Genomic DNA, 19,003 nt, shown 5'->3' with positions numbered 1-19,003 from the left:
CAGGATGCATAATCATCTTTGAGGGTAAAATAATGCACAAAGTCACAAGCTGTAGCCTTATGCACTGTACAACTGTAGTGTATTTTGTACCCTAATGTTGCATTTTTCTTCTACTGTTCCAGGAATCATGGATAAAGTATTTTTCCAAGATGGAATAGTCCCCCAGATTGTTGAATACATTAGGCACGATTTCCCATTGTCACGGTTGTGCTCGCCACAAACCTGGGTCGGACCGCGTGGCTGAGGTGGGGTTGTAAAAGCACCGACCTTAGACCGCGCAGGCTGATCCGGATTGCGCAGTTTGTAGTCGTACATAGCAGGGTCGGGACTGGAGAAAGCAGCATCATCAGTGGACAAGCCAGGGTCAGGATCGGAGACATCAGGGTAAACATTGTTCAAGCAGGAGTTCGGCAATAGGTAGTCAGGAGTTCCCCGCTTCAGCTTAGGAGCGCGAGCGCGGGAGTGGCCTTTGCGCGTGTGGCGACCATGGCCCATGGTACTTGTCTCAGGAAAGGATATGCAGACTGGGGTGGGCACACCACCTGGCAGCACTGGAAAACCAGTGCTTCAGCGCAAGAGTCCTGAGCGGGCTGGAGAATCCTCCGCTTCAGCACAGGAACCAGGACATGGCCTCTGCAATGGAGAATGAGCAGCAAGCCCCAGGAACCAGAAAACTGAAGAAAACACTGGAGGGACCTCCGCTTCAGCACAGGAGACAGGAACAGGCCTCTGCGTGAAACTAGCAGCAGGCCTCAGGAAAGCAGACCTCTACGAGAGAGTAGTAGCTGACCTCAGGAAAACAGGAAGCTGAAGTTACGCAGGGGATACAATGCTTCAGCACAGGAACAAGAACTAGGACAAAACAGAGTTAGTAACGAGATAACAAGCCAGGGGATTGTGGCAGAACACTTGGTGACATCCAGGAAGGACTATGCTTGGCAGGGGAGCATTGTGGGAAAGGTGTCTTTAAAGGTCAGTGAACCAATAGCAGAAGGTGCGTGTGACAGCATTGCATTAATGAGTGAACCCAGGGTGGAGCTGCAGTAAATATCAGGAGCAGTGTTCCAGGGCTGCACAGGTCTGTAAGGCAAGGTAACCGGCAAACTGAGGTGTGGATTCCTTACAACCATCTGGACACCGTTTCTTCCATGACAATGACCCTAAACATACCGCCTCTAGTGCCTCTATTCTTGCGAGCGGTATCAACTGAGTTAAGACGCCACCAGAGTAAGTGCTCCAGTGTACATGAACTTTTTCTCATTGTTTTAAACTATTTTTATCTGTTCAACTAATTCGCCATTATTTTCCCCCCTCCCATTCCAGATCACAAGATTTGAACCCCATCGAACTGGTGTGGCATGAGCTGAAGGATTATATACTGTAAGAAAGGTTGTTAAACCGTCCAAAAAGGAGGAATTAACACGAGGAATAATTAGATTCTGGAGCGACATACTCACAGTAGACAAATGCAACAACTATATCAATCATATTGCCAGATGGTTGCCCGTTCTTTTACAGCGTAAAGGGAGCACCACGGGAATGTAGTAAGGTACTCTACTGTACTGTAGTGAGGTCTGCGCGTACTGTACTATCCACTTTCTATATATATTATACATTTGTATTAGACATGTATTAGATGTGTGTACTGTCTTACCTATTATAGTTATATACAGTTTACAGTATATAGTATGGTTATACTGATATGGTTAAATGGTATGGTTAAATGAACCGTATGCAAAGCTGACCAAGCCTAGCAGCAAAAAGGTGAAGGTTTTCAATAGTACAGGTATACTGTAACCTCCCCCCCCCCAAAAAAAATTAGCGTATACCACCTCATATAGAAATAGAAAGTAAGTGATTTTAAGAACGTATACATTGATAAAATATTAAAAACATGCATCACACAATGTTTTTTTCAAATGACTAATTTATTAAGCCCTTGTCTAGAAGAAAAGAAGAAAAAAAGAAACGGTTCTGCCTTTTTTTTTTCTTTTCTTCAGACTTGACATTCACACTGGTAGTGAAGTCATTTTGGCCAAATCCTCATGAAGGACTTATCACACATGCACATGCGTGTTAAACTGGTCAGAGAAAAATAATGAATCACCTGGGGTAGGTGTCGATAAGCAGTTGAATGCATTTTTCTTTGTGAGGGGGGGAGGTGCGACTCACTTTGCCAAACCTTGTGTGCAGGATTATACTGTATACTATAGTTCAAAGAAATTATTTGAACAGTTTTACAATCAAAGTTCTCTCAACAGTACATAAATACCATGGGTGTGTGTCTGAGATATTTCCATAAACCGTATGCAAAGCAGACCAAGCCTAAAAACATGCATCACACAATGTTTTCTTCAAATGACTCATTTATTAAGAAACGGTTCTGCCTTTTTTTCTTTTCTTCAGACATGACATTCACACTGGTAGTGAAGTCATTTTGGCCAAATTTTTTAGCAGAATTAATAACACATGCGTCTACTGTAATTATACTGCAAAATGCAACGTCATTGATAAAATAAAACAGTAGTGATGATAACAATGTAAAAATGTATTGAATATGAAAATATAGCATCATACTGTATAAGGTTTTGTATAAAGCTCACAACTATTCTTTCCTTCTCAATAAAAATTACATTGTCACTTAAATTTTTTATCCTCGTTGGATTTTTAAATCAGATTAAAAATCGCAAGCAATGTTTTTAAAAAGCGATATTAGAGTTCCATAGAGCTTCCTCCTTATCTTTTGCCGTTTGATGTCAAAGTTTATTTTCTGGGGGAAAAACATGATGCTATCATTTCCGGTATTGCGCATGCATGCGTCATGTCGCGCTGTAGTGTGCATGAGTACAAGCATTGATACTGTATGGCAAGCATACTGTACGCTACTGTAGTGTCATTGGGAATTAAAGCAGTAATTCAAGCAGTATCCTACATGTGTGTTTTTTTAAATAAATCAGTTCTGCTATGAGAGCAAACTTCTGATAGGCTCTGGCTCTTAAGCTCCACCCTCTCCCTAGCAGTCCACCAATTGTATTTGTAGTAACTGCTCAGGCAATCATATTGCAGGACTTCATCTTCAATAATGCTGTGCAAGAATTGAATTAAATAACCCTGAGCAAAACGATTGATTACAGAAGAATGGACCGATCTGCAGCTTACTGTAGCTAATCACTTGTCTGTGTGCTTATTGTATTGCTGCACATACTGTATTATTATTTTTTTTTAAAGAATATTATTATTATTTTTTTAAACGGCAGCTTGACCTGCAGCTTTAAACTTAATACTGTACTGTATAATGTAATACAGTATACTGTAGTACTGTACATTATATTTACCCTCATTATAAACTTTGCCAAACGGGTGGAGATGAGCCTGTAGTCTGCATTATAGTTGACAGGTGACTACTGGCCTGCTACATTTGTAAATTTGTAAAAATCATAGTTCGAAAGGAAATATTCATATATTTCTAATAAAGTCGCCATCTTAAATAATCTTAAATAATAATAATAACCATATATTGCATAATGGCACAGAACGACTACTCTATATTCATAATTAGTATATAATATATATTGGTATTTGAGGTATTGCGGATGCACTAACAACAATGCACAGCTAGCTTGATTATTATGTTAGATCTATATTTTGACTGAATCACACAAGTAGCTTCCTTCATTTTCCTGTGGCATATTTGCTGCAGATTCTTCCTAACATTTGCCTTGCCCAGAATTACACTTTGCTTCAAATGTTAATACTTTCTTTGTTGTTGCATTCTCCATATTGACTGGAGAAGGCAGGCTGCTTTATTTTGGCAAAAGCTGACAAGCTTTTGTTCCTCAGTAGGCCACGTGTATGAGGACCGCTGCGTAGCGTATGCGCAGATAACTCTCTCTCCAATCTTTCTTGGATGAGAGCTCTGCAGTATTTATGAAGGGTTAAAATGCTTCTCTTCTTTCTTTCAGAGTCTGATCTGATTTGAGAGAGTTCTAATTGAAGTCATAGGGATTTGTACTTTTCCTGCTGAAGAGCGCCCTTTGCTTTTTCCAGTGCCAACTGAACTTCAACTTTTTCTTGTTGGATTTGTTTATTCACGTTAATTTCTTCATGAGTCTTCTCCTTTCCTTTACGGACTTGATCATTCAGATATGAAACCTCCCCTGTCAACATTATGTTCTTTTTACAGTCTCTATAATATTCAGGATCTTTCTGACATCATCCTTCAATTTAGACGCCTCGGTGCTGAGACTTCAGATTTCCTGGTGTGAGGCTTTGAGCCCTGTGTTGAGAGCATGAAGCACCTTCTGAGAGACTTTCAGCTCTATACTGAGACTGTGAATCTCCTTTTGGGAGACTCCCAGTTCTGCACGAGAATGTGAAATTCCTTTTGAGAGATTTACAATTCTCTGCTGAGACCGCTGACCTCCAGGCGAGAGACATCCAGCTCTATGCTGAGATTATGAACCTATGTGAGAGATTTCCAGCCCTGCACTGAGACTGCAAAACTTCTTTTTAGAGATTCCCAGCTCGGTGCTGAGACTGTGAGACTCCTTCTGAGAGAGTTTCAGCTCTATACTGAGATTGAGGGCCTTCTTCTGAGCCTCTCATACCAATGCTTCCCATCAGCAATAACTTCATCAGAGTGGCTCTGTTTCTTGACCATGTCAGTAATAATAGCGTTCTCCATTTTCAGCATAGTCGACAGGTCTTCGAAGTCACTACACAAGCGACGCACCGTATTCATCACAGTCCCACAGTCAAAGGCGAGTGTGAGAAGTCCACGCTGTTGCTCGGCTTTGTCCTTTCCCAATTGTTCAAAGAAGAGATCACTATCATGCCTGGCAGTTTGAAGTGCATCTTCAGGCCTGGTCAAGGGATCGTCACTTATTTGTTCCAGCTCTGCTTCCCTGGTATTGTTTGTTGAGGGTTTCTCACTGTCAGAACTGGACACACTTTGGAGTACATGACTTATGCCTCTGGCCCTCTGGAGATTCTGCCATTCTGGAATGAATCTTCCATTCACTATAGGCTGCAGGATATCTCGGCCCCCTTCTGATGTCACAGGGTCATCTGCGGACATGTCTGCAACTTCCATGGTAAGCTGAGAACCACTTTTCTTTTTCTTTCTCTTCCTCTTTACTTTGGAAGACTACTGAGGTCTCCTGCTTTACTTAAAATTTCCGCAGTTTCACTGCACCCACTATTCTTCTCTTGCAGTTGCAGTAGCAGGCAGCAATATTTGGCGTTCTCCTGGGCCTGCCCTTGCTGCTGATGTTCATATTCCTAGACATATGGGCACAATGCTTTTGTGTGCCCAGGGTCCAGGCACGTCCAACATCCTAGGGGTGGTTCACTGGTGCGTTTAGTTTATGGGAACATATAAGAGACATCCTAATCATCATCCAGAGGCCTAAATGGACGCTTTCATATGGCTGGGTTCATTACAGACAATTTAAAACCAGAGACAGAACATGAAACACAGACAGAGCTCAGTACATCCAGTGAAACTTATACACGGTACAGTGCCTAAATATATATGTATAGATATCTATTAAATAAAATGGTCTTTTAGTTTAACATTTTGGCCAAAGTGTTGTAGCCCTTGAGCCACTACACAGCAGACCACATCTCAAGGGTACCTAACACTAATATAAATTCTTAATAACCTGTGCATTACCAGGAAGAATGATTTATAATAAATCTGTCAAAATTAGTTGCATAGTTCTAAGTCTGATTGAAGCTCTTATTAACCTGTACATTACTGAAAACCAGGGGAGGGAGAGGAGAGGGGGGGAAAGGAGGAGTTAGGAAGGCTCCCGCATCAGCTAAAGCAGAAAAGGTAATGAATTGATAGTGAGTATCATATACAGGTGCAAAAGGGGACAAGGGATGATGAAAACAAACAAACAAAAGATTCCTCCTTGAATGCACTCGGATAGATCAATATGTAATAATAGAGTATATTAAAATCATTTTAATCAATGATAAAATAGTTTTTGTATAGAGGGGTGTGGTACAAAAATCCAGGGCCACCCACTAATGACATACCAAGCAGTCAAAATACAAAATTAAATACGGAAGGTAGCTGAAAGGATCACTGCATCCAATCATATTGGCTAAAATGCCACGGTATACATTGTGAAATTCCTGCAGAACAAAGTGCTATCCCATGGTGAGGATGCACTAATGTCTAAAAAATCACCAGTCTCTAATGAAATAAGGCTGCTGATGCTAAATCTGGAGGAAATAAATACCCTGGCAATAAAGTGCAGTACCAAATCAGGATGACTATATTAATTAGCCTAGTTAGCCTGTCAAACCTATTGTGATGATGCAGATCCAAGAAAACAACGTGAATATCACACTACAAACACAGTCCAATTAGTATATATGTATACACACACACATCATATAAAAATAAACAACCCTCCCCAATACATTTACAAATTCCCCCAAGCCCCCCAATACATATAACAATACCCCCAAGCCCCTTAGTACAAATAAAAAAAAGACCCCCCCCCCAATACATATTAAAAAAAGACTTACCATGTGGATGATCAGCGGATGCCGGTAGGTATGTGTGGGGGGGGGGGCAGGTGGATGACGGTTGGGGGGGAAGGTTGATGCCGGTTGGGGGGGAGGTGGATGCTGGTTGGGGGGTGGGGGGGAAGGTTGATGCCGGTGTAGAGGGGGGAGGTTGATGCTGGTAGGGGGGGGGAAGGTTGATGCCGGTAGGGGGGGAGGTGGATGCTGGTAGGGGGGTGGGGGGGAAGGTGGATGCCGGTAGGGGGGGGAATGAGGAGCCGGCTGGGGAGGGCTGCGTGCGCGCTTGCCAAAAACTTTGTAGCGCTGCGCGTAGGAGTGGAGAGAGTCAGAGACACTGACTGAGGGCGAGAGGAGGAGTCTGGTCTGCCGGTCTCTGGATGCCGGGCCGGTAGGTGTGGGGGCCTGGGAGGGAGGTGGAAGGTGGAGAATGACAGGGGAAGGGGGGAAGGCATGCTGGTTGGGGGGGGTGGATGCCGGTAGGGGGCTGATGGTGGATGCCGGTAGGAAGGGGGGTGGATTTCAGTACAGGGGGGGGTGGATTCCAGTACAGGGAGGGATGGTGGATTCCTGTACAGGGGGGGATGGTGGATTCCGGTACAGGGGTGTGGTGTGGTAGATTCCAGTACAGGGGGGAGGGATGGTGGGGGCTGGGGAGGGCCGTCTGTGTGGTAGGTCCAAAACTGTAGCGCTGCGTGTAGGAGTGGAGACAGTCAGAGACACTGACTGAAGGCGGGCGTGGAGCAATCTTGTCTGCCGATCTCTGGATGCCGGGCCGGTAGGAATGCGGGCCTGGGGGAAGTGGAAGGTGGAGGATGCCGGTTGGGGGGGGGGGGAGGTAGGACAGGATGGACAGTCAGACAAAAAAACAGACTAGAGAGTATACAGGAGTACACACATATACACGGTGAAACAGACTCAGACAGGCACAATCACAGGACAGATAACAATTACAGTATTGATGTACTTAACGTTTGTGTTCTATGTGAATAAGCAGCTGCACAGCCTGGAACATTCAAACTTGCTTCTCCCGCCTGTGCAGTTGCTTATATTAACTTGTAGTCCGTCCCACTCCCCGCCCAGGAGGAGGGCCCTGATTGGATCCCCTCTCCTCATATTTTTTTTTTTATTATTTATTTTTTTGACACATGCTTTTTTTTAAGACACTTTTTTTTTCTGATACACGGGGTCCCGGCGGTGGCCGCAGGCGACCGGGCCCCCCTGACTCAACGGGCCCGGGACACCAGTGCCCTCTGTCCCCTGCTGTTGGTGGCCCTGTCTGTGACACTTATATGCTTATATATATGTTGTGGTTATTTTGGGGGTTCAATATGAGCTTGTAGGTGTCCTGTATGTTTTACAATTCTTGTTTAGCTTGTCTTAGCTGATTGGAGGGTGGCTCCTCCTTCCTAGTTGAAGCTCACTCCCTCCCACATTTAAATGGTTAAAAGCTCACTCCATTGCATCTCCCACTCTCAGGGGAACTCTCTTGCTTGCAGTTTGATTGTGACAAATCTAATACAGAGTTCTTTTCCTGGTAATGTACAGGTTAATAAGAGCTTCAATCAGACCTAGAACTATGCAACTAATTTTGACAGATTTATTATAAATCATTCTTCCTGGTAATGCACAGGTTATTAAGAATTTATATTAGTGTTAGGTACCCTTGAGATGTGGTCTGCCGTGTAGTAGCTCAAGGGCTTACAACACTTTGGCCAAAATGTTAAACTAAAAGACCATTTTATTTAATAGATATCTATACATATATTTTTAGGCACTGTACCGTGTATAAGTTTCACTGGATGTGCACTGATCTCTGTCTGTGTTTCATGTTCTGTCTCTGGTTTTAAATATATATTGCCATGCTCAGTAGCACTCCTCTGTGACACTTATACGCTTATTTATATGTTGTGGTTATTTTGAGCTTGTAGGTGTCCTGTATGTTTCATTACAGACAAAACACATTTTTCCCTCCATTCTGACACTTTCAGGTGTATTCTTCAGACTGACCTTGGGAGGCACTATTGCATCAATATTCACTGTATATACTAGAACACCGCTGGTAGTCATACAACAGGTGGCACAGACTTCACTTGCAGAGTTTTCAGCTCTCACAGGCATCTCTGTAAACATTTCATTTATTTTTTGAGCGGTTTAAAAACCCATGTATTTTTTTCCCTCACATATGTAACGGGGTAGAATTTGGTCACCGAATCAGTACCTTGTGTGGGTCACAGTCTGTAGAAGTCCTCCTAGTCAGACTGTGGCATTTGTTGCTTTATCCAGCAGTGTAGCTTTCTTCTGCCTGGCTCTGCAGCCCTTTATTTCTGGTCACCTCTGCACATGGTTTTTCCATTTTTTAAACCTGTTGCTCAAGCTGTTGCATAAACTGTTGCAAACAAAAGCATTAAACATTTCCTTGATGGTCTCCGGGCCCCTTTGAAATTCAAGGGCCACCTCTCATCCCACTTCTCACACCCAAGGCTTTAGCAACCAAATTAGAGGCTTTTCCTAGCAAAACATATGCAGCAATAAAAATAACCTTTTACAACAGTGGATTAAGGTATATATGCATCTGTAGATGTCTGTGCAGTTACCTATGTCCCTATGTATCAAGGACTCGCAGATACAGACGGAATGTCCTAGTGTCTCTCTGTATCAAGGACACGCACAGTACATGCGGTCTGCACACCCTGGTATCCCTGGTAGCAAGGACATGTACATGTACATGTGGTCTGTATGCAGACCAGGGGAGAGAGCCAAACACTTCCCTTTCCTGCCTTTTAAACAATTGTTACACTCAGGTGGGCTCATTAGTAGCCCTTCTTCCAGACAGGTATTAACTACTACCTTGCTGACACCCAACAGCTCTATCTGTTGGTAACAGGCTTGCCCCTGTTAGTCTTACTATGACTTGAATAGTTTGTGTCTCTAACATGGCCAAAAAGCGCTCCTAGTGACAAGTTGTAGTGACAATAAAATTAAAATAAAAAGAGCACGTGAAAGGGAATAGTGAATAAAAGATGCAGTTCCAACCTGCAAAAGAACCCGTGTGTTCAATCTTTTATAAAATTGCTATTGTTTGGAATGGTGGAGCGCAAAGAAAAAAAAGTGAGAAAGTTGTGAGGAATTGGATCAAAGTTCTATTGGTAAAAAAAAAATATTTTAATGAGAGTCTATAAACTCACATAAAGTGAAATCTTGACCCTCGTTGTAAATGTTTGAATGGATCCAAACTCAGGTGTTTTATTTCCCGTCTGTGTAGTAGTGTTGCATCCAACTCAAAATAAAAAAAGGCAAGACATTATGTGCTACGTAAAAAAAACAATTGAGAGAAATGCTGCACACCTCAAATAGAAAAAATTAATACAGTTACCGGTGCTCCAATGTTTGAACGAAAGCCTGCAATCAATCCTGAATAGATGAACAAAGGAACAGAGGGCACAACGGATTTAGCATATCCAAACTCATTTATTGAGCCAACACAACGTTTCGACCATGATGGTCTTTATCAAGTGACAATGGCATAAACACAATCCCTTCTAACAACATATAAATAGTGCCCCAAATCCCCACAATGCAACATGTTCAATCAGTGGTGATGGTATCCATGTGCTGAATCAGTCCCGTTAACCAATGTCCAGTCTGTATCCTTGAGTAGGTGATCCCCAACAGATGTTAGTGTTCCTCTGTGCAACGTGGTGTTCAAATCCTCCCCACTTCCGTGTTGTTCGGCATCCATCTTGCTGACGTCATCAATCCGGGTCCTCAGCAGTTGGAACGCATCCGGGTCCTGTACTGCTCCAGCACGTTGTTTCATATCGTGCGTTTAAAGTCCGCGCATGCGCGGTGAAGGTCCGTTCGATATTCTTCATCCCTTCTCAATTTGGAACGCATAAAGCGCAGACTGCATTTCAGTCATTGCGCATGCGTTAGTCATTCAACCTGCGGTCCTGCAAGTTTAAGGGGGATAAGCTGATCTTCGGTTTTCATCTGTAGTGGTCCATCAGTGCATCATCTTCTTCTATCAATCAATGGGGGGGGATATCTTCATCATCAGAAGTCCACGATGTGTACAGAAAAGAAAAAAGGGGGATAAATCAGCACACCACTATATGAACTAGCTGCTAATATATAATCTTACTGTGAAAAGTGAGTGATAATGAAAATGATTAAAAAAGGTTGGTCTTTGTCAATTTTTAGAAATACATAGCCCCAGAGGTATACTGACCTGACAGTTTATATCCTTTTAGCTAATACAGCAAGCAGTGGCAGCAACCTATGGAGGAATTGATTTTATCTTTCCTCAATGAAGCAACTTAATGACAAGAAGTCGTTCAGTCCATTAGGAAATACAGTATCTAATGTGTGAATCCAAAAGGATTCACGCTGTAATAATAAAACATCCTTTTCTAGACCTGCCCTAGCTTTTTTAATATGTTCAATGCCCATTAGTTTTAATGATGATATTGGGTGACTAAATTCAGAGCAATGTCTAATAAGACCGGTATCCTCTGCACGATTACTGATTTTACTCTTACTGTATGTTCAATAAATCTAGTTTTCAGCATACGACTGCTCTTACCGATATAACACAGTTCACAAGGACATTTAATCATGTAGATTATGTTCGTAGTTGTGCAGGTGATACGCTCCTTGATATTGAACAATTTGCCACTTCTGGGATGGTAAAACTTATCCCCAGTGTTCAGACTGTTGCAAATGCTACATCCATAACATTTATAACAACCTACCTTGGGTGAACTCAAGAAATGTGGAGTAGTATAATGTTTCTCATTATCAGCCTTAATCAGGATGTCTCGGGTAGCCACAGATGTAGAGGTGCAGCGCACAGCGATAAACTGGATCCACGGGACAGCAGCAGTATAATGAAAATAAAAGTTCTTTATTGAGAAGTCATGGTGCAGACAGGTATGGGTGCAGGAAAAAGCCTCTGTCTCTAACGCGTTTCACTCTCCGACGAAGCGCCAGCAAGGCGTGAAACGCGTTAGAGACAGAGGCTTTTTCCTGCACCCATACCTGTCTGCACCATGACTTCTCAATAAAGAACTTTTATTTTCATTATACTGCTGCTGTCCCGTGGATCCAGTTTATCGCTGTGCGCTGCACCTCTACATCTGTGGCTACCCGAATCATTTCTACAAGCAGGAGCACGCTTTCCAGAAGGCACAATGGGCAAGGTCACGTGAGTTGTACCTTCAAACAGTACATAGAGGTATTTTATTGGTGTGTTTATATTAGTGTCAGTACCAGTCCACATTGGCAGTGAGGGGGTGGGGCTCATATATCTCCATCACCCACACTCACCAGGACATTTATTCAGGTCACAGACTACATACGCACCCATATATACCTCACTCAATCATATACCTTATACCCAGCCTATTTCCTTCAATCAAGAAATCATTGTTAATTACAGAGCATGTCACTTGAGCACTATATTTGAACATTGTTCTTCTACTTAATCAGGATGTCCTTTAGATTCTCTCCACGTTTATAAGCAAAACGTGGGAAATCCTTGCAGACATCCTTCAGTGTATCTCTTATACTGTATAATAATAAAACAAATGCATTTACAGTATAACATAGTGCAACAATGTATAAATGGTGCATACTATGACTATAAAAGTGTTTACTCTAACTAGAAACCTTAGTTGCTCATATAACATACGACAACGGGAAAAGAAAGTAAATAATAATGTCAGTTAGAAAATGTATCCAATGCATATATTTCTATTTTTGAACAAATTCAATAAAGGCTTTCTCTTTGATAGACAGTGAAATGATGAGGGGTCCTCACTAATTTTTCACTTTTTTCTTTGCGCTCCACCATCCGAAACAATAGTAACTTGTGTCTCTGTTGTGTTGGCAAAGCAAACAGTTACAAGCCCCACTAGTACTGAAGAGGTTAATAGTATCTGTGCTGAAAAATATAAGCTCATCTCAATTTAAGATATTATAAAACCTCCTTTATAAGTAAGACTTAGGGCAGTGGCTTCAATTGCTTCTTAACCCTCTTTGCTGCTACAGGCTCTTAAGGCAGCAAAAGGCTTAAATGTGCTCCTGACAAATACACAGTTGTCTCAAAAACGTGGTCGGTCTTAAAAAAAAATCTGTTGTAAGTATGATCTGAGTTTTGACCTAATTTTCTAAGCCCTTAGAGAATTCTGGGCCTCAAACACCACCGTTTCTATAGAAAATTGGGATTAGGAAAAGTGAGCTGAGCTTGTAACCCAGAACAACACAGAGCTAGGTTTGAAAAACTGATCACTAAAGCTATTTCAGGGCGAAAAAAAACCTTTTTACTGTTCCTATTGACTAGTTCTTATTTGTCTGCTGTTTATACGGTAAATTCAATCTGTTATTGACAAGCATTAGGCCATTAATTTTGGCTCAAGTTTCAACCCATCCTATTCTGGGATTCTTTCACAATGTCCTGTGTAGAGCTTTGCTAATCAGCATGAATCAATAAATTACCCTCATGTCATTCTAATTTCCTTCCTGCATACAAGCAATTCAATTATAATAAATGAATCATGCCAAGCATCTGAGATTTCGGTAAAGTCATCATTAAAATTGATAATAGTGCACATTCACAGATTTATTGATTTCCCAAATGTCTGGTTGAAACAAAAAAAAAAGTAGAGCCAATAATTGTAAAGAGCTTCTACATAAAAGGTCTTGTTGTCCAAAGTTCTGAATTAGAGAGGAGAAAGCCTTGTAGATGTTTAATGTATATGAAAGGTTTAAATAATGATTATTTGATTATCTGGAATGTTCTTTATTGTCCTCTCCTCCTGCTAAATAATTCTGTTATCCTAAGAGAAAAGCTGAGCACAGCTGATGCATTTGTCAGACAACTCAATTGTTGCTTATCATCCTGACACAATAAGATAATGGTGGGTGGAAAATCTCCATTCTATAGAGCATTGTACATGAAGGCAAAACATTTTAGAATACATTGAAACATCTTGTACATCTTTCCCAAGATGGTTCTGTTGTTTCAAATATCTCACAGAGTTTTCCCTCCAGATATCCTGAAAGTATAGTAATGGGATAACTCAAGTATAGTAATGGGATAACACATGTTAATTCACGTAGTAGAGTACATGACCAGGGAGACTGGGGGAAAGTTCCCTTCCCCTCCCACATTACTCATTACCCACATAAACACAAACAATTAACAACAGAGACCCGGTCTGGAAACACAAAGGCTGCGACTTTTTATTTAAACATTAAGTAATTGGATAAATGCCCATTCCTGCCAGAGTGCTCGCTCACAGAACTCCACCATCTATATTCGGGATAAAGAATACAGGGGGGAGGGTGAAAATATCCAAAGTAATTCAACCTTGACCCCTCTGTAAACCAGACAGCAGCAGCCGGGCTGATTCCCTACAGGGAAACCTTCCCAGCCATGGCGCCACCTCTCCCACGATTGCCGGAGAAGCGGCCCTCCTGACCAGCCTGCTGCCCTGTTCCGCTAAACCCATGTCCGCCCTTCCTGAAAAATTTGGCATGTGACCCCTCACAAATGAAACCATATACTAGCTCCAACGTCAAACCCGCCCTCCCCCCCGTGAAAAGGCGATAGCCCCTCTGACCTGACCAAAGATCCATCTGCATCCTTACTGCCATTTTTTGCCTGAACTGCTCATCATAAGCCCACCAGCCCATACCGCTATGCTTCCAATAAGCAAACCCAATCCTGTCCTGATATTTAAAGAGTGACGAACATAAGTGGGGAGCCTTCTCCCCGATTACCCTAGCCAGGATCGAAAAGGCCTGTGACAGTTGGAAAAGTTATGTGGAAAAAGATGTCTGTCCACGTCTTCTTTGCTCTGCTACCGCTGGTTCTTCTTCATACAGCAGTACAGGGGACCTTCTGTTCCGCCGTTGGCAACCACCTTATCACCAAGCCGCCTGTAACCACTGCAGTACAGTTCAGTCGCTCAACAGATGCAAAACAAACTCAAATTTATTAGATTCCTGCTGTGAGGCACTTCATATAATTTTCTTATTGTTTTCTAATGCTTCCTTAAAAAAGCGCCACGGGGGTGTGTGAAACACGCGAGAGGAGAGTTTTTCACTGTTTGCACATGTTTTTTATGTAGCCCAATAATTTGTTTTTAATGATTTTTTTGCTAGTGAGTTTCCCCGATTTTTTCCGTTTTGGAGCAGCAGTTACTTTGATCCGTTTTCTGTTCTTTTCTGTTTTTTAATGCTTAAAGGTTTTCTTGCAATTGGTTTTTAATTGAAGTGCAGTTCCCTGTCTCGTCTACAATGCATGATATTGATATTGAAGGGATGATGTTGTTTATAAATGTGAGAAATACTTGTATTTACATTTCACCAATTTCTGGCACCAACTATCACTTTCTCCTGTGCTTCATGCCCTCTCTATTTCTGTTAAGCATGAAACAAATTCCAGCAGGGTTAATATAGTGTGGACCATCAGAAAATGCAGACCTTTCGCTCATCACTCATGTCAGAATGAGCAGAAGATCTTTTGCTACAAATGTGTTTTATGTGATCTGTCATTGTCCTATTTGTAGTTTTTCTGTACCAGGTCAGACGCTACAAAAAAACTACAAACATGGGCGCAGGCTAAAAACATGGCCAAAGGATCACTAATAGAAAAACGCTACATCATCTCCCAATGACATTACAGTTTTTCTATTGCCCGACGGGCCGAGTCCTGACCCCGATGGTCATATTCCTGACCCATGATTTCCTGCTGAACCCGTATCAGGAATAGGCTTGCTGATCTTGAACCGAGGGGTCCCCGAACATTGGGGGACCACTGATGAGCTCCTCGGTACCCCCTACCCCAAGTTCAGGCAAGACTAAAAGAAAAAACCATCAAGATATGTTTCTAAAATAGGACATTGGAGAATGAAGAAAGCACAAGGTTAGATTTCACGACTCACATACTCATGAGTCATTTTATTACCCAAAATGTGTTTCCTCCATACTATGTTAAATAAAATGTTTTATCATTTTATTTTACCTGATAATTAAGGTCTGCTACCAACTTTACGAAGTAGTGTGTTGCCTTGTGTTGTATTCTATGTTACTATGTTACTGCCACAGTTACAGAGCTGCAGAGAAAGGTACACAATGGCATCTGAAGGAGACCTGGCACAAGAGTACGTATCTGCTCTAATCCTGGAATAGAGGGTGTCTCCTTGAAATGCAATTTGAAAGGTTGAAGTGGTTATTCTATATTGAGCAGCATGGTGAACCAGGCAATCAGGATGATTAATAAGTCATGTAAAGTCATATTAAAATCCTCCACTCATATTATTGCTGTGTGTCTGAGCAGAATACATTGTGAGTAATAAACAATCGAACATATTTCCTAGGCTCCCATACTTATTAAATAAAAATGTGTTCCTAACTTGAGTGACTCAGGTATCTTTGAAAATAAGGTCAATGATCCACTTTATAAATGTCACATTTTTAAACATTTCTGTCTGCAGGTGTTGCCACTGGCTCGGCTTTCTAATTTAAACAAATAAATATAGTTGTTTGTTATTGTACAGTATCTGAAATACCATTGCCATCTAGTGGCTAGAAATGATTATTTTCTGTCACTATATAAACTGACATTATTAAAAGAAAAACAAATCATGATCTTGTTTAACAGAAATCATACAATACTTTGATAACCTAAGAGCCTGGTTTCTGTGATATGACTATGAAATATTATCACATCATACTGTATGACAGATTTTTCACAGGATTTAATAATAATTTGTTTTATCACATTATGGCTCTATGTCCAAACAGCATTTTTCTTTCTACCAACATCGCTATTCCTCTAACTCCATTCATATGTCTCCATCTCTCCTTCATTCTCCACTTCTCAGTTCACATGAACTCCTTTCCTATCTGAGCCCTTTTACACCACTCTGCAATACAACCTGCACTAAAATACACACCTACAAATCCTCCTTACACATTCTTTTTCTCTCCATGCTTCTCCTCCTTGCTTCTGTTGATATCTCTTCCCATCTTGGACCCTGTTTCATTTCTACATGCTCTCGTGCTCGCCTCCTACACCCAACTTGCCATCCTCATGGTATAAACCCCTCTAACCTCTTATCCCTCTAATCTTCCTTTGTCCTGAAATACCCTCTCCCTCTCTAACGTGTAACGGTGTTTCCCCCACCCGGTGGGCTATTTGGCCATTACTACGTATGTGATGCACGATACCTGCTGGTAACAGGAGGGCTGAGTCGTCCGCCGATGGTAGTGGGGACACAAGACTAGGCTTCTGGGGTTCATACACTACATATTATTTTGCAGTGCAGCACCTCCATGTGCCGTAGGCTCCAGGGAACTGAAGGTGATCTCCCACGGTAGAACGATTACCTCTCCCCCCAGTAAGGTCACACACCAGGCAGGAGGCATAACAACAGGAACGATTTATTTTCTTCACTGTACAGCACAGTACCAAGGCAGAGTTCTGCCCAATGCAGTCTCTCTCTCAGCTACTCACTGAAGGATGGTCCCTGGGTCTTCACTACAGGCCAAGGGCACCCGCAGCAGTCCCAGCTCTTCCCTGCCCCTCTATCAGGGGCAGATGTATGGTACACACTCACTCTCCCCCGGAGGGAAGAGGACCAGAGTAGGCCCAATAATCAGGCTCTTGGCTGTGTGACCTGCCCCTCTCAAGTAAGTAGAGGTACTCCCGAAATTTGGGGCGGCGCTGCCCTTAAGTACAGTCAGGAGGAGTGCACCAGGTCTGTCTCATGATTGGTCATGCCCTGGCCTGATGTCACCGCCTCCCACTGACGCTCAAGTGCTGCACCTCGGAGGGGGAAAACCCCATATCAACTACCAGCAACCTGCTTGTACCAGGGCTTACTGCCAGTACAAGGGCAGAATAGTAGCCATCAGGTGACCTGGCTACACAAGTTTCTATCTGTACATGACCTCTTTTTCTCTCAATCTCTGCTCCATTTTGCTATTGCTCTCACATTTTGACTGTGCACTGGAAACTGCCCTCTCTTATGTGACCTTTCTGTTTCCAACACTCCGCGACTTGATGGCAGGGGTGGATCCATAGGGCCTGATCTCTTCCATCTACCGATACTGGACCCATCCTATACATCCCACTCTCTGTTCCCTTAATTTAAGGCTTGCACCATCCAACTTCTCTCTCCTCTGCCACTCCAGGTGGTTGTCATATATGACCCACTAACACTACTCTTCCCCTGACTTTGATTCCTGGCTGTCTTTATATCTTTCTCTCCTCCAACTACCATTCTTTTCTGCTTGGTGACTTAACTGATGACCCCTCTCTCTTTCAGCCTACCCCAATAAGCTGCAGTCAGCACCCACAAAGATTGCCACTGTTCCCAAAAAAATGCTCTCTCTTGTTCTGATTTCTCTATTTCTCACTTTTCTCTCTCTGATCACTGTCTCATCTCATTTACTTCTTCTCAAATCTCCTTTCCTTCACATCCAGCCAACCCTCATTTCTCCAGACATGCGTTCCATTAATCTATTGGCTCTTATCTGCCCTTTTGTGCTCCACATTCGCTTCTCTTTGTTCCTCTACAGACTCTGACAACCTTTTCATGAACAACTTTGCACTATTCTCATCCCTTCATCTACATGCTCACATCACATCTTCTCTGCCATACTTGCCCTTCTAACTCCAGCATTTGGCTAAACTGCGACAGATGCAGTTTTCGCTCTTGCACGCCTCTGGAGGAAATCTCATACTCTCGCTAACTTAAGTCACTACAAATGTAACCTATTCTGTTAGCTGTTTTTCTTCCTTTCAATCATCAAGGCATCTCCTCTGTATCCTCCTCATATTCTACACCTACTTTTCCTAACTCTCCTCCTGCCTTCCTTGACTCTGGCACACAGGAGGAAGTGTCGCTGTTGCTCTCCTCCTCTCCCTCTAGCACATGCCCTCCTGACCCCATTCCCTCCCATCTCCTTAAACTTCTTACTTCCACTCTACTCCATACACTCAAGGATGTTTACTTCTCCATCATCTCTCCATCATCTCTTCTACCTTTCTCACTTCCTTCAAGAATGTAAGTTATACCTTTACTCAAAAATAGCAAGCTTGAACCTACCTGTCTCTATACTGTATCTATTGCCCTGTCTCCCTCATGCCTTTTTTTCTGATTCTTTGCATCAATGAAATCCATCAGGAATAAGATGGTGTAAAACTATGCTCTCTGTGTCAAATGACAGATGTGCATTTTGCAACCTTTTGAACCAGTAGTATGAAGTTGAACAGATTTATGCAAAAAAATTGCCTTTAAATCCCTAACTGTATATTCCCTCTTTCTAAGCATTGCCCTCATATCTACCCAAACGCCCTCTCACATGCACCATACATTTCTGAACTGAGGTGTGCTACCAATCAATTATTTTTCATGAATAATCAAAAGTATAACTTCCTTCAACACAT

General features: G+C 42.3%; 1 protein-coding gene across 1 annotated transcript in view; it reads left to right on the top strand.

Annotated features, from left to right (window-relative positions):
- The window catches only part of LOC142470750 (uncharacterized), a 347,019-nt gene that overhangs the window by 270,634 nt on the left and 57,382 nt on the right, over positions 1-19,003 (top strand). The gene's annotated exons all lie outside the window — the stretch shown is intronic.

The sequence above is a fragment of the Ascaphus truei genome, chromosome 1 (assembly GCF_040206685.1).
Source record: "Ascaphus truei isolate aAscTru1 chromosome 1, aAscTru1.hap1, whole genome shotgun sequence".
NCBI lineage: Eukaryota > Metazoa > Chordata > Amphibia > Anura > Ascaphidae > Ascaphus > Ascaphus truei.
The sequence above is the reverse complement of the archived record's forward strand: the minus strand, read 5'-3'. Positions and strand labels throughout refer to the sequence as shown.